This window comes from Patiria miniata, unplaced genomic scaffold (genome assembly GCF_015706575.1).
Source record: "Patiria miniata isolate m_02_andy unplaced genomic scaffold, ASM1570657v1 HiC_scaffold_19, whole genome shotgun sequence".
Lineage (NCBI taxonomy): Eukaryota > Metazoa > Echinodermata > Asteroidea > Valvatida > Asterinidae > Patiria > Patiria miniata.
Window position 1 is genome coordinate 5,716,205 of NW_024037057.1, and position 13,286 is coordinate 5,729,490.

General features: G+C 39.2%; 1 protein-coding gene across 1 annotated transcript in view; it reads right to left on the reverse strand.

Annotated features, from left to right (window-relative positions):
- The window catches only part of LOC119725503 (protein-methionine sulfoxide oxidase mical2b-like), a 95,536-nt gene extending 82,807 nt beyond the window's left edge, over positions 1-12,729 (reverse strand). Inside the window, exon 1 of the mRNA XM_038196912.1 lies at positions 12,469-12,729. The gene's annotated coding sequence lies outside the window, so the exon portion shown is untranslated. The remainder of the gene's footprint in view (positions 1-12,468) is intronic.
- Between the last annotated feature and the right edge of the window lie 557 nt (positions 12,730-13,286).

Below are 13,286 nucleotides of genomic sequence, written 5' to 3' on the forward strand. Positions count from 1 at the left end.
TTGGAGAGAGGGACAGTCGAATAGGTTCACGGGCATCTTTGAGTCTTTGTAAAATAAAACTGCAAGGCAGAGGTCCCAATACAAGACCTCTAAAGACGCATCGTTGGAAATTTCCGTTAGTAGTTCCATTGTTTTATTCGGCGAAGCGGGCGCAGGCGTTGACACGACGCACACGCGGTTGCTACCGTATAACTCGTCGGTTCAGTGCGCGACATCGCGTAGCTGCAATCGGCTCATGAGAACGTGTCTCGGACGCTAAATTCCGGCCCAATTCAAATAAAAGGACTCAGCAACTTTTGATCTGAAATCGAGATCCTAGAATATTGTTTTCTTGGAAAATACAGCAGCTGAGCTGAAACTTCATCAGGTTAGCTGTTTTGGGCACTTTTGTTGCTTCAAACGAACATAATGTGCAAATTACAAATGATAGATGCTACAAAATGTAACTTTAAACATGTACACGTGTAACTGTCACATTCTTGGCAAATTTGTTGGGAATATTCTATATCAAACTCAGTTGGTGTACAAAGCATGTGTTGTGTTTCCAGACTGAATTAACATAATGTAGAACGTACATCATGATGTATGTAAATAGTCATTGTTTGTCTCTCAGGAGAATGACACACATCCCTATGGTCTAGGCACGTGCTCGGCTTCCCACACTAAGACGTGTACAGGAGATATACAGACATGTGACAAGCATTGGTGATGGGCTGGCTGCATGACTCATGGTCCATGGTGATTTCTTTAAATTAATGTGTAAAAAAAAGCTCAGCTGTAGCGACCACAACAACAAATTTGTACAAATTTGGCCAACTGTCATTTTACATTTTTCTTTTTACCGAAGAACAAATGCTGTTGGATTGAGCAGTAAACCTCTTGTACTTTGAAATCTGCTGGATTCAGCAGGCAACTGAAAACACTCAGGGTCAGATTCCGTTGGGTGCTTATTTATTTATTTATTTATTTCATTTTCCCGGATATTACAAACAGTGAACTACAGACAAAACAATTACACATGTACAAATAACACTGAGTAGTAAACATAACAGAAAACATAACAGAAAACAACACCCAAAAAGCTCCCGCAGGATTACCCAAAAGAAACAAGTTTCTGTCGAGAGGCTCTCCAAACTGATTGGATAACAGTGATTAATACACGCCAAGTTGTAAATAACGCCAAGTTGGACTCCGTTAAATCCAGCAGCAAACAGAAAAATGTTGGATTCTGTTGGATTGAGCATATGTTTGCCGGTCATTTTATAGTTTCAGGCCCCCAGCAACTTGGCAAGTTGGTTTTGTGTGGGACTGTGTTGGATTGAGCAGGAAACTCATTCATGTAACTGTCAGATTCTGTTTGATTTAGCGGGGTAGTCCCGGGGAACAACTACCTTAGGGTTTTAATTAAAGATCAGACATTTTATGACAAGGACATTTTGGAATTCATTCACAACAGAATCATGGCTCCCATATGGAATCAAAACTGATTAACCCTAACCCCTTGGGCTCTTTTACTAGAAAGTATCCTGAATCTGCCAAAATCCATCAATTTTGCCATGCAAAAAATGTTGGTGGCCAGTGAGTCCATCAGAATCCACCAGTTAGGCGGGAGTAAACCTGTTGAGATCCTGAATCCGCCAAAGTCCCCCAATAGCTCAATATTTAGAGGTATCCTGAATCCTTCCAAATCCTAGCCTTACAATCCTGAATCCATCAAAATCCCCCAGTTTGTGCTATATGGAGGTATCCTGAATCCGCCAAAAGCCCCCGAAACAGGGGTGTGGATTTTGATGGATTCAGGGTATGTTAGGGTTAAAAAAAAAACATGTTGGGAGTCGACAAATCCGCCTATAATTTAAAGAGAAGATACAACATTTGCAAACATCAAAGTACGGAATGATCAAATTATCAGTATCCTACCTTACTCAATAGTTAAAGAATGACAGTCTAAAGCATCCTTTAAAACCGTGGCTCCTGTCATTTTCAAGAAAAAAAATATTTTTCCAACACTGGTCGGCCGACCAGCATTAGAGAAAACTGGCTTTTTTCAAAAACTGTTCATACTTTTTCATATTTAGTTATTCTGACTTTTCTTTGCAATTGATTATACACACCTGTGAAGGGGTTCAAGCTTGCCAGACTTAAATTCCCTGACCTTACAATTCCCCAAAGTGTATTAATTGCTCGGTTTCATCTTAAGTGGGGTCAGGGAGCCAGTCTACAAGAACATGATTGGTTTTCTTGGTTTTTCCAGCATCTACAAGCCCAAAACATGAATTAAGTCAGTTCAACAATATTTGCTATAACATACTAATCCTCCAAATCCATTTATTTCTGAAAATTGCTGCAAAAGCAAATGTTGTACATTCCCTTTAAGTCATACACTTGTGCAAAAATAAAAAAGTCAACAGTAAAGTGAAACTTGCATAAAAAAATTACATTGCATGAATGCATTGGCCCTTATAATGAAATTCAAACACACTACTGGTTTATGTACTGGTAGATCAGTTTCTCGGTACCGTACACATAAAAAGCGCTGGTCGGAACACGTACATTTATGGCAGTCTAGTCTAGTTTGATTTACATTCTCATCAGGATATTTGATCTCGGGTGAAGGCCGCAGAAGGCTGGTGTCATTAAACTTGATGAGTCATCTTTGGTAATTTGCCACTGTTACCAAAAAAAAACCCAACCAAATGAGACTGAAAGGAATGGGGTATCGTAATACAGGCGTGCTGAATAAAACATGATTTGGGCAATTCCACGGTTACTCACGTTACATTTTTGATGTACTTTTGAGTTTCCTTGGGCTGTAATTACCTAATACTGAAAAGGTTTAATACATTGTAGCTGTTATTCCTAGACCTAGACCTTAAGCACCAAAGATGACATCCAGAAAAATGTGTTATGTACACGGTATGATGAACAAGATGCAAAAACTCGGTTACTATTCACGTTACGAAAATGTAATGTGAGTAACTGAGTTTGTGCGTCTTGTTTATCATACATAACACATTTTTCTGGATGTCATCTTTGGTGCTTAGGTACCGGTAGGTCTAGGTCTACTCTATAGGCCTTTTCACACTATCTCCGTTTCGAACCGTGTTGAAACCTACCCGGATCCAACCCGGTTCAGCCCGAGTATTTTTCGACACGGATCGGAGAGACGCGACGTTCACACTGTCCTTTACGGGAACGGCCGCTACGTGAACCGTGTAACGTTCAATCCGGCTACAGCCCACGTGTATTCACACTACAAATTCTCGACACTGATCGCATTCGGCACAGGGCGCTGCGATGATTTTCTCAATCCCATAATGCATTGCGACGCACGCGGCTGCTGCGCGCACGAGGCTTACGGACAGGCCGGTGTTCAGCGTGAATTTACTACTCTGTGAAATACGGACTCATTGGTAGTATTGCGCATGCCTATTAGGAGAAGGACCTGTCACGTGAAAGGGTTTGGCCAATAATAAGAGAGTAAAGGAATCCGATTTGGGAGTCCGATTTTTGTACGACACCAGCGCAGCTGTGTGCAATATTTCCAAAATGGCTCCGGTCATTTCGTTAGACGATTCGTTCTATTTAACATTAGAAATGTACTTTTTTGGGGGTACATTTTGCAGACCTAATACAAGCCCAGACTCGGTAAAGGATGCTCCATACACCGATACATTATTGGATGATAATTAGGGAGCAATTGTTTCGTGATCGGTGTTGTGACGGCGATAGTGGTGGAGGGAAATATTATGCACGGCGTGTCGGATTTTCGTTAAAATGTCGGCCTCAACTCAACACGGATCGGCCGTGAGTGACTCAACCCCGGGCGGTTCACACTGTCATTTTCGACACGGTTCAGGCCGAAAAATGCAATTTCGATCCGGGTTGAGATTTTCAACCCTGGTCCCTCCCAGGGTTGATTTCGATCCGGCTAGAGCACGCTACCCGGGTCGGAACCGGGTTGAAATTTTAGAAGTGGGAAAAGGGTTGAAAAAAATCTCGGGGTTGGAACCGGTTCCAACGTGGAGATTTTGGACAGTGTGAAAAGGCCTTTACATTACACATTTTTCTGGATGTCATCTTTGGTGCTTACGTAGGTAGGTCTAGGTCTACTCTATCTACCATGGCATGCGTGGGGATAACAGTTATCCTTTTCAGTAAGGTAATTACAGCCCAAGGAAACTCAAAAGTACATCCAAGATGTAACATGAGTAACCGTGGGATTGCCCATTTGCATTATGGCCAGTATAAACTATAATTTCAGTAAATTGTACAAGTATCCTTGCACTGTACAATTGTATACGTACACGTGTGTACATACCATGCACACATTATTGCAGTGTGAACTTGGGGGTGCAACCTACACGTACTGTGCGGTAGATAACCACTTAAAAAACCCAACTCGCATGAAAATAAAAGTCTGTAACATAATAGGCCTACAGGAATGGCAAATATAAATTTGCATACAAATACAAAGTACAGTACATGGTACTTTGTCCGCATGATAAAGGACTATGTGCAATGTAAACTTTGAGGGTACACCAATGTACACGTGTAGACAAACATTGTAAGCAGCCATATTGTATACAAACTACATTGTATAAAAGCACATTATAAACCCTCCAAGGTACGTACATGTACCGACCGGTACAGTAATATTGCTTCGTGACATGTGTGTGTTTTACCTTCGAACAAACTTGAATCTTCAATGCTGGTCTACTCAGGGGTGTGAGTGACCACTGATAAAACTAGCTGAAAACAGCTGAAGAAAAGGTGTAAAATGTTAAAGGGAAAATACAACATTTGCAAACATCGAAAAATAAAATTACCAAGTTTTTACGAAATACCTTAATAGGATGTTGGTAAATGACAGTCTAAAGCATCCTGTAAAATTATGGCACCTGGTATACTGTCATTTTCAAGAAAAGTGGTATTTTTGTATCAATTTCCAACGCTGATCGGCCGATCAGCGTTGGAAACAACTGGCTTTTTTTCAAATACTGGCCCCAATTGACCATTGCACTTGTTTGCAATCGATTACAAATCTATGAACGGGTACGAGCCAGCTAGACTGGTTCCCTGACCTTACAATTCCCCAATGTATGTAAACTGCTCTGTTTCTTCTTATATGGAGTCAGGGAACCAGACTACAGGAAAATGATCGTTTTTCTTGGTTTTTATAGCATTTTCGAACCCAAAACCTCCAAAAAGTCAGTGTAACTATATTTGCTTTATATTTCCCACCCCCCAATTCCATCCATTTCTGAAAATTACAGCAAAAGCAAATGATGTATATTCCCTTTAAGCTGAACTTTGAAATCTCCTATACTTTTGTACACAGCAAGTGAGGGAAAAAAGCTGAAATCCAAAAAAAAAAGGAGAAGCTGAAATCAGCTTTAAAGCTGAGTTTTTACACCCCTGTCTACTGTTCAGACCCAAAACCAAAACAAGAAGCAATGGAAAACTAGGCACAGGTCTACAGGGTGTTTCAAAAAAAAGGAAACCCAACTTCAAAGAATGAGTATGGACAGACGATATGTTTACTGGCTATAAAACTTGTATCATCTAAAAGCGTAATCTCTATGCTTTTCAATGATACCGTGTTTAGGTTTTCTGAGTCATGCATCACTGAGCAACATTGTCTTGAAAACTGGATGCAAAAATGCAGTTGGTTCACTTTCATAAAAAAAAACACTGGACACGGTGTGCCTATTGTCATGATTGTTACGGAAATGTCTGTGAAATGGCTTGAATGTTAATCCTCGGAAAAATGGCCCATTGTTTTGAACGTGGCTTGGTCAAAACGAGAAATTCATGACAAACAATCAAATCCAATTTTGAAACCAACCCGACTTGTTTTTTGTTTCTTTTTATGCACTCGTGTCTTCTTCTTGAGCACAATTATCATGCGCACCGTGCCTATTGTGTTTGACATGAAAGTGAACCAACTGCAATTTTGCATCGAAATCGCATGACAATGGCGCTCAGTGATGCATGTCCCTGGAAATGTAAACAAGGTATCATTGAAAAGCATAGAGATTACGCTTTCAGATGATACCAGTTTTATAGCCAGTAAACATTTAGTCTGTCCATACTGGTTCTTCAAAGTTGGGTTTCCTTTTTTATTGAAACACCCTGTACAATGTAGAGTTACACGTGCATATCTTTCCAACATGTCCAATAACAGAAAATCCATGGACAGATTTAGCACAAAAATTCAGCTTTGCTAGAAACAAGCCACACACTCTTTAAAACAAGACTCGTTAATTTCAGTAAGGCTCACATTCACAATTATATGGCTAGCTTTGTCGCACAAACTGTTGGGGAAAAAAAGCAGTGTGTTGGGACAAGACAGTTTGTTCTTCAATTTTTCAGTTGACGTCAACTACATGTAAATTAAATTAGGTTTTGACTGAAGAAGCAAATTAAAGGTAATGACAGATGTTAAGACTGACATTTTGACAACAGGAAACAATTGGCGCTAGATATTATCCTGTTAAGGGGGAAGTTATCGATTAACCATGACTCCCTCGGATCAAACGCTCAAATAAAGTGAGAAGAACTTTTTTTTTTCATTTTCAAAAACCTGAGGGCTTACTTGTACGGAGCCTGTTCTACAAACTCACAGGGCAAGTGGACAAATTTTGCCAGTTGTTGTTCCGAAAAAAGCTGAACATTATTGGTGATTTTATGGAAATTGAGTTCATATTGTAACTTGTCAACTGAATGGTTCTTGGACTTTACTTCCCTTAACAAAATAATTTAAAAAACCAATCCTCCAAAGCCAAGAATCAGCAAGAAAATGAAATCTAAAAAATGTACAATGTAGGAATTGATTTAAAACAATACAAAATAAGAAAATATATTTTGGGAACTTTAAAAACAAAATTCTCACCAAAATTTAAAACCTGCCCCTTTTGCACTTGGTCTGTAACTTCTAAGCACTTTTTGTGGCTTTGGTAATTTTAAAAACCACTTGTAGATTTGCAATCCCGGAAGGCCAAAAATGGCAAAAAAATAATACTTACTGCCTCTGGTTACCCTACCCTATTTTGACAGCCCCTACCCTGCATAGGATTAGGACACCTCCATATGATCATACACACACAAAAATTACCCCCCCCCCAAAAAAAAAAAAAAAATTCCTTACCTATCTACCCTATTTTCGGAAAGATTTCCATATATACGAAGCTCACTCAACACCCTGTGTACAAACCCTATGATGAGATTGGACTGAAAAATTGTAAGTGTTTTCTAAGAAAATGCTTGTATTTTCTCACTGCTCAAATTGACTTTGATGACATGAAATTGCTATCTGGGGGCTTGTTAGTCAATACAGAGGAAAATTAGTGAACTTCGTATAAACATGTATATGGAAATCTTTCCCTATTTTCAAATGCCATGTAATCGAAATTTGTTTGCCTAACTACAGCCTTTGAAAAAATGTGTTACATGTTCCGTACAATTAGCCAACGTTTTGATATCCATGCTGTACATAATCACGGAACAGAGTTTGGTGCAAAGGAGACACAATGCAATGGACCTGCCAAAATACTGGGGGCTCTGTGATCACAGGAACAATCAATCTGTCATGAAGACAATGCCCGTCTCCTTTCATTAATTAATTAATTACCAACGATCTCTGTTTCCTCTGGACTTTCAAAGGCAATCAGTGTACTATGAGTGATAAGACAGCTTGTAATAGAATGACTCACCGGCTACATAAAGTCCATGAACTTTTTCATCGTTGTCATCCTTAACAACTGGCTATGATTAAACCCAACGCACAGGCACCGTGTCTGTCATATTTGTATCCAATAAAACATTTAATCGTTTTTCAGGGACACATTCATCTGTGGATGTTGAGTCATCAAACAGGAATATTTAAGCTAACAAAAGAGTTCATATTTTCCCATTTTTTGCCGACAATCAAAAAGTGTAGAATAATTCAAGAGCCATTTCAAATTTATGTGTACAAGCGTGGAGTACATTGTAGCACCAGTTGCCGTTTCACAGTACTGCTCTCTGAATAACTGCTTGGCAGAATGTACTGCACCCTTGGGCATGATCTGGGCCCAATTTCACGGCGCTGCTAAACACAAAAATTTGCTTAGCACAAAGAAAAGTCTGGATTACAAAAGCAGGTTACCAGCCAAAACTCCATGTGATTTTCATGCTAAGCAAACAACAGCTGAATACTAATCACGAGCAATCACGTGGGGTTTTGGCTGGCAACCTGCTTTTATAAGCCAGACTTTTTTTGTGCTAAGCACATTTTTGTGCTTAGCAGTGCCGTGAAATTTGCCCCAGTAGGGCGAGTTCATAATCTGCTTAGAATTAAGAACTTCTAGGAAGCCTTAAACTAAAGTGCAAGAATTAATTTTACCAAAATGGGTAGATACTAGATACATGTAGATTGTATTATAACCGACATACAGGAACTCACATCACGTGTCATTCGTTATATTACTGCCATTCACGCCGGGGCTCAAAAAGTACTATCCGCCCATGGGGAATGGGAAATACTATTGAACAGTTAGGATCATTCTTGTTCCATGACGCGGTATTTGTGTGCACGTTCAGCGTTGCGCGTATGGCGCGTATTGTTCCAAAGAGCCAGCGCTACAGCGTAACGGTTGGGTTCAAAATTTTCGTGAAGGGGTGGTTTGGAAGAGAGAAATACATTTTTCACCAATTTGTAGGCCTATTGAAATAAAAGTTCAAATATATCAAGTGAAAAGGATGTATGTATGTCAATTATATAAAACAAATATTGAGTGGCTTTAAATTGTGAAATGGGAGGAATATTATCGCTCGGTAAAATCTGGACTTTTCCAGTTCACTCGGCTTCGCCTCGTATAATGGAAAAGTCCAGAATTTACCTTGCGATAATATTCCTCCCATTCCACGCTGATCCACTCAACATTTGTATATTATGCATTTTAACATGGTATCGCAGCTTGTATCTTCTAAGTTCTAGTGCAGGTGTGTGCATTATTTGCGGTCTCAAAATCTTTGTTTTCTCACTAAAGGCAAGGCAAGCTTTTGCCAAAAGTATCATAAGTATAGTAAAGTACAGTAGTGTCCCTGAAAAGAAAAATATACCAGAGACACAGGTGGTGGAAGGAAGGAGAAGGGTGCCACTTGCCCCCCCCCCCCAAAAAAATTCTGAAACTTTTTCCGTTGCCCTTGAATGCTCGCCCACTTTTTGAAAACCCACTACCGGGATACCGGTACATGAATTCACTTTCAGAAACGTTTCAACACAACTTTCTGAAAATCTTCCCCTACTTCCCTCTCTCATAGTCTCAGTCTCCAACCCCCCTTCCCCGCCCCCTTTGGATACCCCACTACAAAGACGTATGGACTTCATGCACCCATTCACTTTCAGAAACATTCTCCTGCCACTGACAGGTATGTATGTATACCGGAAGGCGCAAGGTACAATTCTCAAGCGTCCTTCAACAGCAGCATTCCCACCACTGAGGGCGTACTTATCACAGATTTCAATAACCTCTTCACCACAGACATATGCAGCAGTGTAGTCCTTCATTCATAAATAAATAACAAACAGATTCCCAAGTTGCCAGACAAGGCCAGCCAACATGAATGACACCCTATGCGTGTACATTAGTGTGAGTCATGCAAGGTTGTTTGCTATACAAAGACATTTCTCCCTGCATCATCCAAGGACTTGTTAAACACACTGTGAAGTGACCTGTTTTTCTCTTAAAGGGAAGATACAACATTTGCAAACATCTCAAAACGAAATAATCAAATTATCACGAAATACCTTACTGGATTGCTAGGGAATGACAGTCTCAAGCATCCTGTAAAATCGTGGCTCCTGGTGTGCTCTCATTTTCAAGAAAAATTGTATTTTTCCAACGCTGGTCGGCCGACCAGCGTTGGAGAAAACTGGCTTTTTTTCAAAAAGTGCTCCTAGTTTTTCATAATTAGTTATTCCGCGTTTTCTTTGCAATTGTGAAGAGTTACAAGCCTGCTAGACTGATTCTCTGACTTACAATTCCCCAAAGTCTATAAATTGCTCTGTTTCATCTTAAGTGGGGTCAGGGAACTAGACTACAAGATCATGATTGGTTTTCTTAGTTTTTTTAGCATCTACAACAAGCCCAAAACGTGAAACAAGTCATTTTAACAATATTGGCTGTAACATACTAATCCTCTTAATCCATTTATTTCTGAAAATTGCAGCAAAAGCAAATGTACATTCCCTTTAACTCACTGTATGCGTGTACAGTGTTACATTTAGATAATATTCAGGACCAATTTTGAACAAGCCTCAAAGCACTGACATTACTGATGCCTTATGGTCCTTTCAAATTTCAACAATCCTCTTATTGTTTGATCAGTCACAGACAGTGAAAAAATGTCCTCCACTTCCTCTGTCATGCATAATTTGTAAACAGACTAGTCAAAAAACCAGTTCTATCACATTTGTGTAAACACTGTGAATTTTGTCAAATTCCATCAACAGACAAAAGAGGTAAAGTTCTGGTAGACCTACAGCTGGCATAACACTCATCTCCAGTCAAAGCACAGAAAATTGACAAGGGAATTTTTCAACTGTTAAAAACAGTCACTTGATTGAGTCTGACTGCTTTGATGATGTAGCTGAATTTGCCAGCCAGAGGGAGGGAGACTATATGATGGGCAAATGAAAGAGGAAACAACAGGCATGACAGGACGCACCGGTACGCCCACATCGGAAATGCTCTTTCCTCTGGCATTTCGTGGTAAGTAGGCCCTATCAAAAGGGATGTGCGCAGCCAAAGTATGAGCATACACTGTTTCACAATGAACTATTACAATTTGTATTTAGATTTTTGTGTTTCATTTTACACACTGATTTGGGAGTGCCATTAGAAACCATTGTACTATACATGTACGTATACATTTGTATCACACTGACAAACTGTACACGTGACATATACTTTATGTACTGTACTTGGCCTACATGTACTACTAGTATTCAATGAAAATCTCATGGCAGGTTTTTTTTTTAAGTTTACATCTACCTGTATCTGATGGATTGAGGCATAAAATGAACAGCATTTTTTTTTTTTTTTTGCATTGCCAATCACTAAAAGCAAATTTGTTTATTTGTTGGAGTTTTCATTAATGGTAGATTCGGGTTCTTTCTGACATTATAAAATAAAGAGGCAGTGGATATTTTGCCGGAGACGGCAAACCTTTAGTAAACGTTAGTTTGCCGGATATGCACTGAACATGCGCAGTTACTGTTTTTTTGTACTTAAAAATTCTCCGGTGACAAGTTTTAGTCTGGCTCCATGCCAAAATTATCGTTGTTACCTCGTATTCACAAGATGGGATTCAGACCATTTTATAATTTCGGACTTTATTTCCCTTTTAAAAAAAATCCTCCAGAGCCACAAATTTGAAAAAGAAAATGTAATACTCTGCAAAAAATGTTTGAGACATGTTAAAATAATAAAAGAAGAATATTCTTATTTATTTGGGGATGAGAAAAAAACACTTAAAAATGTGGAGCATGGAGGGGATCCGGACTCGAACCTGAGTCATCCCGCTCTCTAAAGCCTTTGCTTAACCACTACACCAAACGTGCTACACAACTTTTGGTGGGAATTTAATACATATTATAATTCAACCCTATATTGAAGAGTACAGCGCCCTCTGTTGATATGGATTGCCGCCGGCAAACCTTTAGTAATCGTTGTTAGTTTGCCGTCATTACCTCCGGCAAAATATCCACTACCAAAAAAAAATCATTATGTATTGAATAAATTAAAATGCAATTCCTGTGCTATCGGTATGTAAATATATAGTTTCCACTTCCAGTTCCACCCCGAAAAATTGAATTTTTTTTTGGGGGGGGGGGGAATTGCTATATTTTCCTAGCAATTAACAAATTCAATTTTAATAAACCCCCGACATTTAGTTATAAAATTTGAATTATTGGCTGCCAGACAAAACAAAAAAGTGGCGTCGTTATGCTTAATACCACAAAATGATACAAAAAAGAATCGCGATTGAAGAAAGATTCTTTCTTCAAATTTTTGTGTTTTTTTCCTATTGATTTTCAACTTGGGAACAATTTTCGTTGGGGTTGCCTTCTTTCAAATATGTCAAAGAAGGTAACAGAAATTGTTCCTTGAAAAATCAATATATTCCGTTGTCAGGTTGTAAATTACAGTTAGTTTAAAAGTTTAAATGTGAGCACGTGAAAAAACAAACAAACAAACAAAACATGCATTCAGTTATGCCAAGCATCCCAATTGTATACAATCATTGACAATCCTGACAATCGAAAAACAGTGAACACGTTCATGCATGGTGAACATGGTGTCTTTTTTTGGTGAACATCGTCGACAGTAAAACACCGCGGACACAACACAACGCGGGAAATTCTGAAATGGTCACTACCCTTCTTCTCCAAATAAAATAAGCAAAGAAAGATTTTCTCACCTTTTGTTTTGGGCACAACGTTGCAGACCACGCTTCAGTTATAAAAGGAGACCTCTTCTCTCAAAATCCTGCATACTTTTGACGTGACTAATCGCTCAAAAAATCGTGTGGCTTGTTCGAAAAAATGAGTAAGCACGTCAAAAGCGCACACGAAAAATTAGTAGCCCAATCAACCGCAAGACACAATGTCACTGTGTACAAACGGGCAGGTAAATTGGGCGCGTACAAACGCCTGATTGGGCTTGGCTCATTAACAGGTGCCTCCCCCTTTTATGGTCCGACGATTAATTAATGATGCTTATGGCCGCTTTTATAGATGGATTTGGAACATCTAATTGGTGTTTTAGAGAGAAGAGAATGGAAAAATCAAATCTCTTAAACAAATCACGGCAACTTTGGATGTAAATAAATATTTTGTTTTCACTTTAAAAAAAAGTCAAAAACAAGCCAGGCGATCATAGTTGAAAGGAGTTCTACCGCTTGGTGGCGCTGTCACGGACCTTTACAGGGTACTTTTTTGTTTGAGAGGGGGCGGGGTCTGCGAAAAACCAGGGAGGGGGTTAATAATAATTGGGGTCATTTAAAACACAAATTGCGGCTTTCAAAATCAATTTGAAACACTGCGAGGTATTTTTTTAATAAATTGTGATGAACTGGATAAAATATTCACTTTGGACCACCCCAGCCCCGCTCCCCTCCCAAAAAAAGTGTGGTAATATATGTCATTTCTCAAGTTTCCCCCTTTTTCACAAAAAATGTTATACTTTCCACCCAGTGCGGACTTATTTTATCTTTCCTAGGGGTGCACAATACTAATT